The sequence below is a fragment of the Dipodomys ordii genome, unplaced genomic scaffold (assembly GCF_000151885.1).
Source record: "Dipodomys ordii isolate 6190 unplaced genomic scaffold, Dord_2.0 Scaffold123, whole genome shotgun sequence".
NCBI classification, from domain to species: domain Eukaryota; kingdom Metazoa; phylum Chordata; class Mammalia; order Rodentia; family Heteromyidae; genus Dipodomys; species Dipodomys ordii.
In genome coordinates, this window is record NW_012267339.1 from 3,374,919 (window position 1) to 3,392,539 (window position 17,621).

The 17,621-nt window shown below is 37.1% G+C and overlaps 1 pseudogene; it reads right to left on the reverse strand.

Moving 5' to 3' along the window:
* The window catches only part of LOC105995905, a 38,899-nt pseudogene extending 25,612 nt beyond the window's left edge, over positions 1 to 13,287 (reverse strand).
* Positions 13,288 to 17,621: the final 4,334 nt, after the last annotated feature.

Below are 17,621 nucleotides of genomic sequence, written 5' to 3' on the forward strand. Positions count from 1 at the left end.
GGCAGGAGCTAAAATATTCCTGAAATGAATACACATATGCAAAGAACAATGCAAATATCAAGTACTTCCAGCTTAAGGATGGAGTAAAATTAGTTTTTTTTCCTTGAGCACTGCAAATTAGAACATCATGGAGAGTAGAAATTTAAGAAATTGTTTAAATCATCTTTTTACCTTGGTGTCTATTATTGGGTTATGGCAAGTGGGCTATAATATTTGTGCTTGTCCAGGTTTCTGGTGTATAGTTTCAGTACTATGATGGATAGAGTGGAGGTGTTCTGAATTCTAATATGTCATACATGTGGAACAGTATATTCCTCTCAATCACGGGGCAAATATCTAAGTCAATTCTCTTACAGAGCTTTCTTGTATTCTGTAATTACAAACATATGAGTAGAAAATCATTAGAAGCATATATACATATAGACACATACAAACATTGATGAATACACTTCATTAAGATGTTAATGCATTTATATTCCTAACACAGCATATTTTACATATATATTGGAGGGAGTGTATAACTATTTCAAATGTCACTTACTAATTCAAAAAATTCTAAATTCAATTTTTTTTGGGGGGGGGGTCTGGTCATGGGGCCTGAACTCTGGGCCTGGGCGCTGTCCCTCAGCTCTTCAGCTCAAGGCTAGTGCCTACCACTAGAGCCACAGCACCACTTCCGGCTTTTTTCTTATTGCTTATGTGGTGCTGGGGAATAGAACCCAGGGCCTCAGGCATGCAAAGCAAGCACTCTACCACTGAGCCACCTTCCCAGCCCCTAAATTCAATTTCTTAAATTCTACTTAATATATTCTCAAAAATTCCTATTCTCTTTTAACCTACCCAAAAATGTATCTAATTATGCAGCAGGTAAATTTAATGTAGTTAGAAACTCCTTCAAAACTGCAATTATAAAGTCAATTAATTCTTACTTTAAATATCAAAATGTCTCTGGAGTAGTCTCATAGCTTCTGTACAATCTTGTCACATTAGTTTCAGTGTTTGTGGCAGGTCTGAAGAGCAAGTGCCCTTGCCATGACTGGTAAGGGCAGTTGTTATCTAGCTGTTCTTCTCCCTGTACTTGTGACCATCATAACTACTACTTTCACCCATAGCTGTGAACTATATTCTTTAGGAGCTTCCCTAGAAGCCTGTTTTCCATACCCTAGGAGTCAGCCTAATAGCAATATGGTCACTCTATGTACCAGGTCCATCTACCAAATCTGTGTAGTAGATATGATTGTTACTCCCTGTCATCCAAACCAGAACATCATTTCTTTGTCTGGGACCATTCCAAACTTTGGCTTAGAATGGGCAGCTTTTCTCCTGTTATCTCAGCACGTGTTAATACTATCTGCTTTTGGTGATGATTAATTTTGGCTGTTAACTTGAATGGTTTGAAGGGTACCTACAAAATTGGTAAAGCAGACTTCAGGGTGTGTTGGTGATGGTGTTCACCAAAAAGATTGGCAGGTTGGTCAGTGAATTGAGTGGGAAAGACCTGCCCTGATTGTGCATGTCACCAGCCAAGACATTGGAAGCCCAGGTGGAATGAACATACATCCTCCACCTCACTTGAGAGGGTATGGATTTTGCTGCTGATATCACCATGAACATCAAATTCAAATTCCTCCTCCTCTGAATGGCAGCTTACACTAATATCACTCTCCAGAGGTTTTTAGGCCATCAACCTGGGCCACAGTTGCATCATTAGTGCCTCTCATTCTGAGGCTTCCAGCTCCGTGGACTGACCAGCTATTGTTTTCTCAGGTCTTTCAGCCTCCAAATGGCCATTAGGGGACTATCCAGCTGCTATCTGTGTGAAAAAATCTATTAAATCCCTTTTCATCATTACACACACACACATATGTGCACACACAAATACACACATACACATACACATTCTACTGGTTCTGCTCTAGCAAACCCTAACTACTACAGAAGCAAACATGTACTTCATATTATCATGAATTCTTCCCACTTTTTATGGTTATCAATGCCTTGCAGTTCTGATTTCTTCAAAGTCTTTATATTTTAGAATAGGAAAAAATCATTTTATAGTTTTTTCTCTCAAAGGTAATCTCATTCATTGAAATTGAAACATTTTTAGCAAATTTTAATTCTCAGGCTAGACTGGCTTTAATTAAATCTCAATCACTCACTAGTTATAAGATCTTGGGCAAGTGATTTAAAAACTCTTGGCACTGTTTCCTTAACACAATAAGACATACCTAATTCAATGATAATACATACCTAGGGTTGGAGGACAAATACACGTGAAATCCTTAAAACTATAATATTGTTAAGTAAAGTATCAATAATAAATAGAATAATTATAATAGTGACTGGAAAAGGGTAGTTGAAATATCTCAGTCCAAGAAACATACCAGAAATAATGTACTAGTTCATTACAAAATAGTTTTATTGTAGCATTAATTTGTCTCATCTGCTCAGAACATCTTTGTGAAAACAAAGGAAGTTTATTGCATCATGAAAAATGAAAGGAAGGTGATTCTAAAAGATACATTGACATGGTAAATATGTAATACTTGTCATTAATCTGGTGAAATAAAAGTATAAATTCTACCTCTTGCTTCCAAATCACTCTTACAGTCAACTAATCTACTAATAAGTAATGGGAACATATATGAGGCTTAAATGGAAAAAGGGATAATAGTTTTTATAATGTTATATCAAGATGAGTATGGTGAAGAGAGAAAATGCGGGTGAAGAGAGAAAAAGTGGGTGAATAGAGCCCTAAGACTCAATATATATGTGAAAATGGAGTGAGGTAAAGATAGAATGGGTGGGATTAGGAGAGATGGGAGAATAATGGAAGGGGTAAACTTAATCAAGATTCATTGTACTCATAAGTTGATGTGTTGAATTAAAACCCCTCTGGACAACTACTTATGGACAATAATAAAAACTTAAAAATAAGTGTGGGTATGGGCTGGGAAGGTGGCTCAGTGGTAGAGCGCTTGCCTTGCATGCATGAGGCCCTATGTTCAATTCCTCAGCACCACATAAGCAAAAAGAAAAAAAGCTGGAAGTGGCGCTGTGGCTCAAGTAGTGGAGCGCTAGCCTTGAGCTGAAGAGCTGAGGGACAGCGCCGAGGCCCAGAGTTCAGGCCCCATGACCAGACCCCCCCAAAAAAAAAGTGTGGGTAAACATTTTGATTTTTTGAAAAATATTTTCTGAAATTATGATAGATGCCAAGGGTCATGTTAAAATTTAGATATGTGGTTTCTTTTCATTACTCTTCGAGGAGTTTGCAGTATAGACTAGTGAACAGACTTATGAACAATTAATTAACACACTTTACATGGGTTTCAACTATTTTTACTTAGGAAAGACATTCAGTTCTGACTTGAAGGAAATCTAAAAATGCTATCCAGAGGATGGACAATTTGGACAGAGACACAAAAGAAGACTATTTAAAAAATCAGTGCTGGTGATTTTTTTGTTTACTTTTTGTCACTCATGGGGCTTGAACTCAGTCAGTGCTGGTAATTTTTTAACAAAACAACTCTTATTAAAATATATACATTCCAGGAACCTATGGTTCCATCTTTAATTCTACCTATTCAGGAGGTGGAGCCAGGGTGATAGTGGTTTCAAGTTAACCTAGACACAAAAGTTTATGAGACTCATCTCCAAAATAACCAGAAAAAAGCTGGACTGGAGGCATAGCTCAAGTGGCAGAGTACCAACTAAGCAAGCATTCAGAACAAAAGCATGAGGCCCTAAGTTTAAAGCTTAAAGCTGGAAAAAATTATATATGATTTTATATTAAAGTTTTATGATAGAAACGTGTGGCACATAATTGAAAAACAATAAAATGAATAATATTTTATTATGATTTTCATACACAAGACAGATTCTTACAAAATCTTTTCATTGATTTTTGCTACACTCATTTTATATGTTTTCTGCTACAGGAAATTATACCCAGGTTCTCATATGTACATTTACCAATGAACTACAACATTAGACAATTTTTGCTAAACTCTGATAACTATAGATGACTTTTGTTTGTGATTAATGAATGAGTTACACTTGGCAATATGAATACTAGTTGATATCTCATTAGGTCAACATCTGAGATGAAAATAGGAGCCATGTCATATTCATCAGGTAGTAATTCCAGACATTACATACTTTGAAATTTAATCCATATTACTTCCATTTTCCATCATTTTCTGTATTCTATAGACAATCAGTAAGATGATAAATCAAGCCCTCATTGTTGTCACTTGCTAATATCTATGACAAAATACAGCCACCAGGTCTAACTTAAAGCTACAAAACTACCTTCTTAATGATGAACATAGAGCCCACCGGAAAAAGATGTATAGTTGCATGAGGATATACTATAGACATAAGTAACAGCATAGAGAATAGTGAAATGTGCTATAGTATTTAGGAAATGATGGCCTTTGAATATTTTCTTGCCTCTGTATTTTAGATAATGTATTTTAGTTGCAAATTTACTTGTCTTTTCCAATGACTGTCTTAACAACTGTCTTGTAAAATTCCTAAAACTTTACTACTATACACTTGCAAGTTGTTATGAGATAGTTGCAACCATTTGTAGGATGTCTGTGTACCTGGACCGCTATCCTAAATCATAGATGAAGAGAGGATCAGTAAGGTTAAGTAATTACCTAAGATCATTCAAGAATTTAGTAGTAATCCAAGTCAGTTAGATTCCAAGGATTCTTGGCAGTTGGGAATTCATGTTTGCCTCCACATCTCTAACCACTGGAAGGTCACAGTAAGGATGTACTTTCCCTACACCATGTCTGACCCACATTGTTTTGATGCCTGTAATTTTCCTTAAAATACATCAGAAGACCAAGAGGTCTAACTATGAAGCACTCAGCTATTATAAGAACCTGCATTCCAGAGATGGTCAGCCAGCACTGTGTCTGATGGCAACTTCAGTGAAGGATATCTAGTGAGTGCACTAGAAAATCATGCACATTTTTCTATGTGGAATAGTGAATTTCAGAAAGGAGGCTGCATTGGGCATATTAGTGGTTGACCATCACATGGATGTAAGTGATCTCACAACTGAGATTAAGTGGATTAAATAAATGCATTTATGTATTCTCTCTACCCCTGGGTGAACTTGGTATCAGAATACCCCATTACTCAGGTCTTGCTTCTTAATATTTTTCAAGCAGCCTAATATTTTCTACAGGGTCAATGTTACTTTTGTACATGTATGTGTGCACGTGTGCACATGTGCTGTACCTGGAGCTTGAAAGCAGGGCTTTGAACTCTTGCTTAGCTTTTTTTTTTTGTTTTTTGTTTTTTTGAGTCAAAGCTGGTGTTTTACCACTTGAGTCACACGTCCACTCTCTAGTGGACTGGTTAATTGGAAATAAGAGTCTCATGGACTTTGTTGCCTAATTGGCTTCAAACATTCAAAATCAAATCTCGCCCTTCTGAGTAACTTGTATTAGAGGTGTGAGTCACCAGCAGCCAGCCCAATGCTACTTTTAAAAGAAATAAAGGTAGTCATTGAATCAGACTCCATTCATCTGAAGGAAACTTTTTAGTATGGTAAAACTGGAACATTGATCCTAGAAAATGGATTATATATAGTGTAGTATGATAATAAATGTGTTTTAAAGTGTATATGAGGGACTGAGATCTGTACTCTGAATGAGGAGAGAAATATCTAATCCTCTCCCAACTTAAAGTTATACCAGAGACCAGAGGAGCTATTATTTCCTCCTCTGAAAGGACAAAGCAACCCATTTGATGCAAAAGCAGTCACATATCTCAGAAGGCAGGGAATAGCAGATCATCAGAGATAATAGTAACATATAGTAAGTTATATATCTGTAAGGTTTGACAACTCTAAATCTGGATTAAAGAAAGCAAGTTAATTCAGTTATTTTCAAAGTGTTTTCTTGACTGTTTAATACATGAGGAATTTATACAAGAGTCTCCACTGGAGTGTGTGTGTGTGTGTGTGTGTGTGTGTGTGTGTGTGTGTGTGTTTCTGTGAGTTTGTTGGCTAGGCACTTCCTTATTGGAGACCTACCAACTCACCTGAGAATCCCTATCATCTATCAAAGTGTGATACTCTTGGTGCTCTGCCATCACACATTTCAAACAGCTGCTTTTTGGTCTATGACTTTGAATTGTTCAGTTCTCAGACAATGATTGCTCTCTGGATCTTGAACAGGATGTCTCTTGAAGGACCCCTTTGTCTAGTACCAGTCTGCATTAATGCTTAGGTAAACAGTCCCTTCCTCTCCCCAACAATCAACTGACAGGTGACTGCAGGGTAGGGTTAACCTTTCCCTCATCTGTTCAGATTTCTTTTCTTAAATGGGCAAATTGACGCCTAAATGAGTCAGAGTTCCTTTTGTGGGACCTCACTGAAGGAGGAATGTGGACATATTGTAACTGACTTTGAACACTGACAAGTTTGGACTTGATCCTGTGAAGCCTTAGCAAATGCCCTAGAGGGAGAAAGAATTAAAGCAGTTTGAGAAAGGTAATTGTGACACAATGAGGAGTGCCTGGAGGCCTGAAAAAAAATTGGGACAGAGACAGAGATCGAGGTTATTTAGCAGGTCAGAATTTAAAATGATTGAGGCCTGTACCTGTGTAATAATAATAGAAAACGCAAACAGTCGAGCCTCAAACAGAAGTTGTTGCAGACTGAAAGTGGACTGAATTGGAAGAAACTGTGGGTGGACCAAGGGACAGAGAAATGAGCTCACTTCCATCACACTGAGAGAAGATTCAGTGGAACACATGTATGGAAATGGCTAGCAATGTATGGAAAATCTTGTTCTAGTCTGAAACAGATAAACTGAATTGGAGGGAAAGAACTGATTATTTTATAGTGAAATAATCATGCCTTCTTCAGTTGGTGATTAGGAAGGCTTATGCAGTCATTTATTCCATCTTCAATATATATTTAAGTGAAATACTGCAAACTTTGAAGAGTATATCTTAGAATTAAGGATATATTCACAGAACCATGTCAGAATCATTTACAGAGTAAGAGACCACTAATAATGTTTAGGATCAAAAAACAAATTTTTGCTCTTAATGCTTTGAAAGCAAAACAAGCCTAATGCAACCATAGATTCAGTTATACTTGATGTACATTTAGTAATTTATATGTAGTCAGTGGGGGACTTGAACTCTGGGCCTGAGGGCTGTCTCTGAGCTCTTCAGTTCAAGGCTAGTGCTCTGCCATTTGAGCTACAGTGCTACTTCCAGTTTTCTGGTGATTAATTGGAAATAAAAGTCTCACGGACTTTCCTGCTAGGGCTGGCTTTGAACTGCAAATCTCAGATCTCAGCCTCCTGAGTAGGTAGTGTTACAAGCATGAGCCACCAGTACCCAGCATCTCTCAATATTTTTCAACTATCCTCATCACACATTGAAAATACCCAAACTTCTCAGCATTTCACGTAATGTTTACCTAGTCCAGTTTTGTCTACTGCTCTGGCTTCTCCACTCCCAAATTCTATACTCCATGAAAGGCTGGTATACAAGCAGGAACATTTCCTCTTACTAAACATCAGGCCTTAAGCTGCCTATGATTTTTATTTCTTCACTAAATGGTTTATCTCAAGCTCAAAAGCATATTGAGAGAAAAAAATGGTATGAAGGAACCAGGCTTTAGTGCCTCATGGCTGTAATCCTACCTACTCAAGAGGCTGAGATCTGAGAATCACTGTCAGAAAGTTTATGATACTTTCATCTTCAATTAACCAGCAAAAGCCAGAAGTAGAAACATGGTTCAGTTGTAAGTTCATAAACCAGAATGGAGTGTGAAGTTATGAATTGAAGTCCAAGTAATGGCATAAAGATAAAAAAGAATTTGAAAGAATAAAGAATAGGAGAAGCAATATTTTAGAAAATTGGAAATAAAGAAGAAATTCAGAGGAAAAGGAAGATCATCTCTGTCATCATTCTCATAGGGTTTTACATTATGTCTGCCCCTCTAGACCCTTCTTGGGGAGAATGAAAACAATTAAAAATAGAATACCAATAATCTTCCTTTGAGATAGCCTCAGAGAATTAAATAACTTTAAATAAATTTGTTTTTATTTGTGTGAAGTCTTTGAGAAGTCACAAATTAGAAACTGATAAGTATCAAGACACTGACAATTGGAAAATTACTAATACATATACAGAAATACCATGAAAACCATTAGTTGTTATAATTTTTTTAATGATTGAGAAAGTAGCTATTGTATAATAACCATTTGAAAATTATAACTGAAGTGTGATAAAGTGTATTTTCTACATTGAATTTCCTATATGCAGATTTCATTTCCTCTTACATACTTAATTCACCAAAATATTTTTGTTACCAAGAAATGATGCTCAAATTACCAAGTAAATACAAAGTTCCTAGTATTGAAATTAATAACTAATGTATGAGATTTGATATGGCAAAGCTGGAAGAGAAAAAATTTGTAGCTACCTCTAAATTAAAGTTATTTATGTATATTTCATTTATAATGCCATCTCAGGAGCTAAGGTACATTTAAAGGACAGAGCACTTGCTAACAGGCAGCAGGCCCAGGTTTGTGTGAACACACACACACACACACACACACATACACACATACACATACCTCCTCATTAAATTCAAGCCACCAATGATGAATCTCATTGCAAAAGTAAGGAAAGAGGCTGGATGATGAGATTACTATGTAAAACAAACAAAGACTCCAAGATAAGATTGCTATTACACTGCACAGCTCAGTTTGAAGACAGTCAATCAATGTAGAAAACATATTGTTTATCCTCTACACAGTTTTACCCTTCAAAAGTGATTTTTAAACAAGGTTAGCAGAAGGTAGGTAAAGAATGAAATCAGGGTTGTGAAACTGAGTAGTAAAATTTAGAATAATCTATGACTTTTTCAGCAATTTGTAATTTTCTTTTTAATAAGTTTTTTATTGTGAAAATACCATACAGAGCGGTTATAATTACACGAACAAGGAAATAAGTACATTTCTTATCAAGCATTGTTGCCTCCTCCTTTGTTTTTCCCATACCATCCCTGCCCTCCCATCTCCATGACGCCCCCCGCCAAAGTTATAAAGTTCATTTTTCAACATAGCATTATATACATCTCATTGTTGCAATGGGTCCACTTGTATCCCTATTTAAACAAATTGTTTTTTTTCCTTCCCCTCCCCAAATTATACCAACATCAAATACAGTGAAAACAGGGGTTATGCCAGGGGGAGGGACATAAAAAGCAACAAAAACTTATAAATATGTTAGAAACAATAGCAAGAAAGAAAAAAAAACATTTGTGTCTTTATCTTGGGGTTCATTTCACCTAACACCTTCTTATCTGACCTTTTTTACTTGTCTCAGACATATACTAATTACTGAAAATAAGGGAAACCATGGGACCTATCTTTCTTTGGGTCTGGCTTACTTCACGTAATATAACTTTATCCAAGTCTTTCCATTTCCTAACAAATGGGGCAATGTCATTCTTTCTGATGGAGGCATAGAATTCCATTGTGTATATATACCACATTTTCTTGATCCATTCATTTACTGAAGGGTATCTGGGTTGGTTCCATATCTTAGCTATGGTAAATAATGCTGCAATAAACATCGTTGTGCTGGTAGCTTTAGTATGGTATTGTTTGTGATCAATTGGGTAAATGCCCAAAATTGGGATTGCTGGGCCATAGGGGAGCTCTATGTGGAGTCTTTTGAGGAACCTCCATACTACTTTCCAAAGTGGTTGAACAAGTTTACACTCCCACTAACAATGCAATATTACTCTCTTCTCTCCCCTCCAGCATCTGCTGTTATTAGAGTTCTTGATTAGACATTCTCACTGGGGTGAGGTGGTACCTCAGTATTGTTTTGATTTGCATTTCTTTTATGGCTACAGAGGTTGAGCATTTCTTCATGAGTCTCAATTTGTAATTTTCTTACATGAGCGTTGCTAAACTCATTTTTCATTTTTTAAAAGTTTTTAAAATTTGTATTATAAAAATGATATACAACTAAACTAATTTTTTCTAAGTTAGTGACTGTGTCTCTTTAGGCACTAGTCATGGGACATTAACTTTTATATTGGAACCTCTGATATTTTATTCAGACCCCTTTCTTCATATACACAACCCAATTCTATTTCTCTAGCTTCTGGGACTGAAATCAGGTCCCAATCTTTAGCTTAGTCCTCTCCAGAAATTGCCTATGCTGAAGCAAGCTATGCCTACTTCCAATGTAAGAGATCAACGGTGAGGCCCCAAACCATCTCTATTTAGAGTACTCTAGAGTCAGCCCACATTCAGAGTCCTCACAGATTTGGCAGAGGCCTATATGACTGCATGGAGGCCACCATCTCTTCTGCCTCCTGGTGCTTCCTGTCCTTCCTGGACAAGCTCTGGTAAAGCTTCAGCTGCTGACCTCCAGTTCAGAATCTGCATAAGGGCAATCAGGTCTACAATATTCTTTCAATCCAATATCTATCCAATAATTGAACAAAGGAACAAATTTATAACTGATCTTTCCCAGGATGGAATAAAAAAAAGATCATTTTCAAAATCATTTAAAAAAAGGGAATGACTAGGCTTATTTAATTACATTGAGTACTCCACTGGAGAAAGGCATCAATTTGGCAAGTTGATCAGTTTCACATGCCAAAATAATTTTTTATTAAAAATAAATCCAGCAATATTTTAACTTTGTTAGCTAAATTTTTCTAATGGAAAAGAATAAACTAAGTTAGGCCATACAATCTAAACTTTGATATTAAGTCAGTTTTTATAGATTTTATCAGAAGGAAGAACACATAGAATTACTAAATCTGTTTTGAAATGTCTATGGACTCTTATGCATCAAGTGAGACTCAGATACAAAATACCAGCAGACACCAGCCTCATTGTTAATAGCAACTGATCTGTTGTCACCGAAGAAGAAGAGTCCTCTACTTGAGTTTAAACCTGCCTAATTCCAGGGAGGGTCCTCACTGTGAAGTCTGCTCATTTCTCAAGAATGTCTTCCTTTCCTGGTACTGCCATGGTGACTGCCAACCCATCCTGCCTTCATTGCTCAAAAATGCAGAAAAGTAAATGAATTTCTTTTATGGCACATTATAATTTACACATTTTTCTAGTTCATGAAGCCAACTCCTATAAAATAATTGAAACAAAGATATACTACCCTGTTTCAAAATTTCGATTCTATATTCAGTCTTACCTTTTTCTACTTTGATTTCTAAATAATTTTCAGGTACACTACTAGAAGTAGATGCACATATGAATAAATAACTCATTTCTTGTCAGATAGTTGAATCCAATAAGAGCCTACTGTTTACTTAATATTGCTTTTAAAATTTTGTCTTAAAGCTTTATTTGAAATTCCAAACAATAAAGTGAATTTTCTCCAATATTTGCCATCTTAGAAAAATATACACAAGTTTATAAATTAAAATATGTGTTTGCATCATGGAATTAACACTATAAAAGGGCTCTTGTCTAAAACATGTTCACCAACTTTGGAACATTTTTTCTGCTATTAATCTTTAAAGTTGTTTTAATAGTGATTCATCAACAAGAAAGAACAAAACTTAAAGCTTATTCTGTGATTTAAGCTATTCTTTAAAAAAAAAAAAACTTCCAGAGAATTCTACCTTTACAGCATCAATACATCCTCTAAGTTTAGAGCCCTGAGGACAGGATCCTTTAGAAATACAAACCTAAGATTACAAATGGTATCAAAAGTCCTCTGCTCTACACTCCAGCATTTCAGTTGATTTCCATGTGGTCACTTCATGACATGTTAAAATGATTTACTTTATTATTTTTTTCAACAAACAAGTATATTTATTGAGCGCTTATTATGAGCCAGGCACTGTTCTACACCATACCCGCAAAGAAGAAAACAAGACAGAGGCAGGAGAAACAAATTCTGAAAGGAGGCAAGGGAGCAGCTCGGGGACTTGAGAAGCCTAAGGTAATGGGGTTCTCTCCCTTAGGCCTCCTTTCAGCCTCCTCACTGATATCCTCTTCCTCTTCTGCGGTGGTATCTTCGTACTGCTGATACTCCGAGACGAGATCATTCATGTTGTTCTCTGCCTCGGTGAACCCCATCTCGTCCATGCCCTGACCTGTGTACCAGTGGAGGAAAGCCTTCCTGCGGAGCATGGCAGTAAACTTCTCAGAGATGTGCTTCTAGAGCTCCTGGATGTCTGTGCCAATGAAGGTGACTACCATCTTGAGGCCACGAGGTGGGATGTCACAGACAGCTGTCTTGACATTGTTGGGGATCCATTTCATGAAATAGCTGCTATTCTGCACATTGAGCATCTGCTCTTCTACCTCCTTCATGGACATGCGGCCACAGAAGACAGCAGCCACAGTGAGGGACTGGCCATGGCAGGGGTCATAGGCAGCCAGTCTGTTCTTGGCAATGAAAACTTGCTGGGTGAGTTCAGGCATAGTGAGGGTCCCATACTGCTGGCTTCCACGCTGGTAAGAGGGGCAAAGCCAGGCATAAAGAAGTGGAGACGTGGGAAGGGCACCATGTTAGCTACCAGCTTGCGGAGGTCAGCATTGAGCTGGCCAGGGAAGCGGAGGCAGGTGGTGAGACCTCTCATGGTGGCAGCGATGAGGTGGTTAAGGTCTCCGTAGGTTGGTATGGTCAGCTTAAGGGTACTGAAGCAGGTGTCATAAAGGGCCTCCTTGTCAGTATTCTCTAACCAACTGATGGACAGAGGCTGGCCTTGTAGGACTCATCCACAGTGTCAGACACTTTGGGTGAGGATACTACACTGAAGGTGTTCATGATGCGGTCAGGATACTCTTCACAGATCTTGCTGATGAGCAGGGTGCCCCCCCTCCCAACCCCAGCCCAGGGAGTGGGTCAGCTGGAATCCTTACAGGCCTTCACAGCTCTCGGCCTCCTTCCGCACCACATTGAGGACTGAGTCACCCAGCTCAGCCCCCTCTATATAATACCCCATGGCCCAGTTGTTGCCTGCCCCAGACTGACCAAAAACAAAATTGTCTGGTCTGAAGATCTGGCCAAAGGGACCTGAGTGAACAGAGTCCATGGTCCCAGGTTCTAGAACCACCAACGAGGAACATATTTTCCATCTGTGGCTTCATTGTAGTACACAGAGATGTGGTCCAATTGCAGGTCGCTGTCTCTGTGGTAAATCCTGGTAGTGTCTATGCCGGGTTCATCGCTGATAACCTCCCAGAACTTGGCACCGATCTGATTGCCACACTGAAAGGCCTGGATGTGCACAATTTCCATCATGGTTAAAAATTAATTCTAATTTTCTTTTTGCTCACCTCAAGTTATGTGCGGGGCAAGAAAAAAAATTGTTTTTTTTTCCTTTGTGCAAGTCGTGGGCTGAAAGGATGGAACATGCCACTGAGGCCAGAGCAGCGAGATCCCCACGTGATGGCAGGAAGATTCTGATTTACTTTATTATTAAGTGTGTGTTGGTAAGACTATTTCTAAAGCATTCACAAGTCCTACTGTAAATATGATATGTTAATCAGTTATCTATTGCTGTGACAAAATACCTGAGACAATAAACTAAACAGGAGGAAAGGTTTGTTTTGGTTCTGGGATTAGTGGTTTCAGTCCATGGCCTACATTGACACACCATTGCAGTAGCATATGGAAGAAGAGACTACTCACCTTCTAGTGTCAGGGCAGTGAAAAGAAAAAGCCAAAAGAGTCAAGATTGTAGCATCCCAGTTTAGGCTTTACCTCCAGGGACCTTACTTTCTCATACTAAGCCTCACATACAAGTTCTTCTGTCTCTTAGTAGTGCAACAGCAGATCATAAAGCCTTCTTCTATGCAGGGGCCTTTGAAGACCATTTCAGACTTAAAGTATTGCATGTATTACAGAGAGGAACTGACTAAGTATTTGCTATGTGATGTCACCTGAAGAAGAGAAAACTCATCCTTCCCCTCCTACCTTCTCCCCTAGACTTGAATGTCCTTAGTAAATTGCAAATGCTAAACTGAGCAAGTCCATAAATATCTGTAATCTCAGCACTTAAATGAAAGACTGAGGCAAAAGAATCTAAAATTCAAGATCAGCCTAGGCAAACCTATCATCAAAGTAAATTAATAATAAATAAATAATCTGTCTGGGTGAACATCCACACAGGAGCTGTGGGAGGAAAAAGTAATTATTTATGTAGTATTTTAAGCAGAGACTTCAATGTTATGTCAATTCAAAATAAAATAAAATGTCAAAGTAACAGCAATAATAACATTCCAGATATTGTGCTCTAGTGGCTTTATATCACTGTCTTTCTATTCCCTTACAATATCCTAACAAAGTCAGTACATTTGCTATTTTGTAAAATAGGAAACCTGTGAAATTTACAAAGGTGAACACAGCCTAAAGTCATATAATTCATAGGGAAAGAATTAGACTCAACTCCAAAATCTGGGAGCTGTCTCTTTCAAAGCATTGGCTTTATGTTTTCCTATCTCAGAAGTAACAAGGGTTCCAGGTTACCTTTTAAAGGCATTTTTGTTCTTCATCCTGTTCACATTCTACTACCACCAGAAAAATAATCTTGCACCCTTTGATTTTTTCCTTGTTGTATCCAGTGCATTCAATACATGTAGTTAATCTTTTTTTCTTTCTTTTTATTGTGAAAATAACATACAGAGGGGTTACAGTTACATGAGCAAGGTAATGAGTACATTTCTTATCAAGCATTGTTGCCGCCTCCTTTGTTTTCCCTTATGATCCCTTCCCAACTCCCCCAACGCTCACATTGTTGCAGTGGGTCCACCTGTATCCCTATTTAAACAATTTGTTTTTTCCCTTATGCTCCACAAATTATACCAACATCAAATACAGTGAAAGCAGGGGTTATACCGTGGGGGAGGGACATACAAAGCAACAAAGAAATATCTTATAAATATGTTAGAAACAATAGCAAGAAAGAAAAAAAACATTTGAGTCCTTATCTTGGGGTTCATTTTGCCTAACATCACCTTATCTGACTGTTTCTACTTGTCTCAGACATCTACTAGTTTTTGCAAATAAGGTTAATCTTATGGACCTCTATATTTATTTTATTCCCTCTACTTCACAGGTAAATGTATTCACTAGCCTCTACTGTCTTTCAGAAATACCTTTTATTGCTTGATTCTTTCCAAGAACAACCAGTCAAATTCACACTCTAAAATAGTGTCTTCATTTTCTCATCAGACAATTTAAAGTTTGTAGATTGTACCAACAAGTGAAACTAAGAGTCATTAATAATTTCTGACTGGGGATACTAGAAGCATTCTTCTACTCCATTTACCTTTCCCAGGAACATCTCAGCAGAACCATAATTTTTGTTCTTTCTCTATATATCTTTTTTCCTGTATTCCCAGGAAAACATTTTTAACAGGAACCTCTCTCATTTCTCACTTTCCCAATATATAGAATAGTCATTCTGCATAATGTAACCTCATAAGACAACACCTTGATCGCATACTTTCCTTTTACCTGCATACATCAAAAGTCCTGGTGGCCTTGGAGTAAGGCTGAAACTCCTGCACCTAATCTCCAAAGCTGGACAAATATAAAATCTAATCTAAGACACATGTCCATAATTGCACATCTCAACAACACAACTTCTGATGACTCAATAATACCTTTTACTCCTTTTGTTGCAGTTTGGTCCAATTACAGGTTTGTTTTGTGTTTTTGTCATTGTTGCTAACACACACACACCCATCACCTCCCACACTATTCATTTCCCTCTGAGAAGCCTAACTTCACATGTCACATTTACTTCTGCAAATTTTTTATCAGTGTTTCTGGATATTTTGTCTCACAAACCAGAGTTAGCTCTTCCTGATAACATGTAGCAAGTGTAGTTCATTTTTTTGTCTCTGTTTCTACCATACATACAATGCATTTTCTACCATGTGTTATCATTACATATTGGAATAAGTACTCAGTAGCATTTAGTTGTGGTTTCATACTAATGCAGGAGGAATTGGAAATTATATTTCAGCGCAAAGCTGAAGCAAGTAAATTAAGTTTCTTATTAAAATAGTATTTTTGGATAGAGAGGTTGAATTTGCTCCCACTTCACCATTCCTACCAAATATGGTGTGATTCTTCTTCCTTCATGTGTGCACTTGATCAGGCAATCTTCTTAGAGCTTGGTCTCTGGTAAACAGTTTATTGTAACATGAATAAAAGAAAGCAGATTCAAATTGCTAGGAAATTAAGTCCCATCCTGTTTCAAGAAAGACTATTCTGGAAGCAACAAATAAATAGTTGAGTACCACACCATTTTTTCCATATAAGCCAACACAAAGGTTACAGTAGTTTGAAAATGAAGTTGAAGAAGACAGTTTCTTTAAAGGCAGGTTAACACTATTATAGGTTTTTCCATTCGTTCTTTAAATCATTCTCCATCTCATAGCCCTGACTCTAAATGTTAAAATCACAAAAGTCAAGTCAAGGCCAACTTAGCATGGTTAGTAGTTAATTTTTTAAATACTTCATTTGGTATGCTTCATTTGGGAGGCTAGTTTAGACAGAATTGGGATACAAATCCAGCAACACAGTAATTGAAAAATTATAAGACGATATGAGTATAGTTTCACTAAGTTGCCATAAGACATAAGCATAATTTTGCAAAATGAATTAATTGTAGAAAATAGAAGAATTTTGGATGGGATTCTAGCTTGAAAATAGGCGCTATTTTCTGGAACTTCGTCTCTGTAAGATAAAATGAAGTTAGACTTCCTTGAGATCACTTTTAGGTAAGTGTTAAGGAACTTAAAATAGAGTCAAACATTATCACAAATGTGTCAAAAGGAACCATATTTTTCACTTCAATATATTAATAATGACTATTACAAAGGAGAAGAAATATTTCTTCATTTAAACAAATAATTTCTATTAATGCTACAAAGTATAGCAAATCTTTGGAGCAACTATTCATATTCTGATATCAATTGGCATGAAATATTAAAAGAATCTTATTAAATTACCAAGCTTAATTACCAACATTAAACATTTTTAGATTCCTACTTCTAGAAAGATGGGGAAAATAAAATGTTCCTATTTCTCTCTCTACACACAGATCATAACCTCAGATATTATTCATAAAACAAATATAAGGTAGCAGGAAGATGTTGGATTGGACTGAAGCCCAGAACAGTAGTGACTAAACCGAGTTATTTGTTTGTCATGTACACTAGAACACATAAGAAGTACTGTAGATGAGGATGACTTATTAATGCTGATAGAATCCAAGATATACTGTAATCATAAATTGAAATGTTGAGTTAAAACCCCTTTGTGTAACCACTTGTAGATGGTAAAAATCAATTATAAAAAATCAATAAGTTAAAGGAAGGAAAGATGGGAAGAAACAAAAGGAAGGAAGGAAGAAAGGAGGGAGGGAGGGAAGGTGGAAGGGAGGGAGAGAAAGAGGGAGAGTAAGCAGGAAGGAAGGAAGGAAGATAGGAAGGAAGGAAGGAAGGAAGGAAGGAAGGAAGGAAGGAAGGAAGGAAGGAAGGAAGGAAGGAAGGGGGAAGTCTAAGTAAAAATCTCACTCTTATCTCTTTTTACAGCCATAACAATTTAACTTGCTGTTTCAG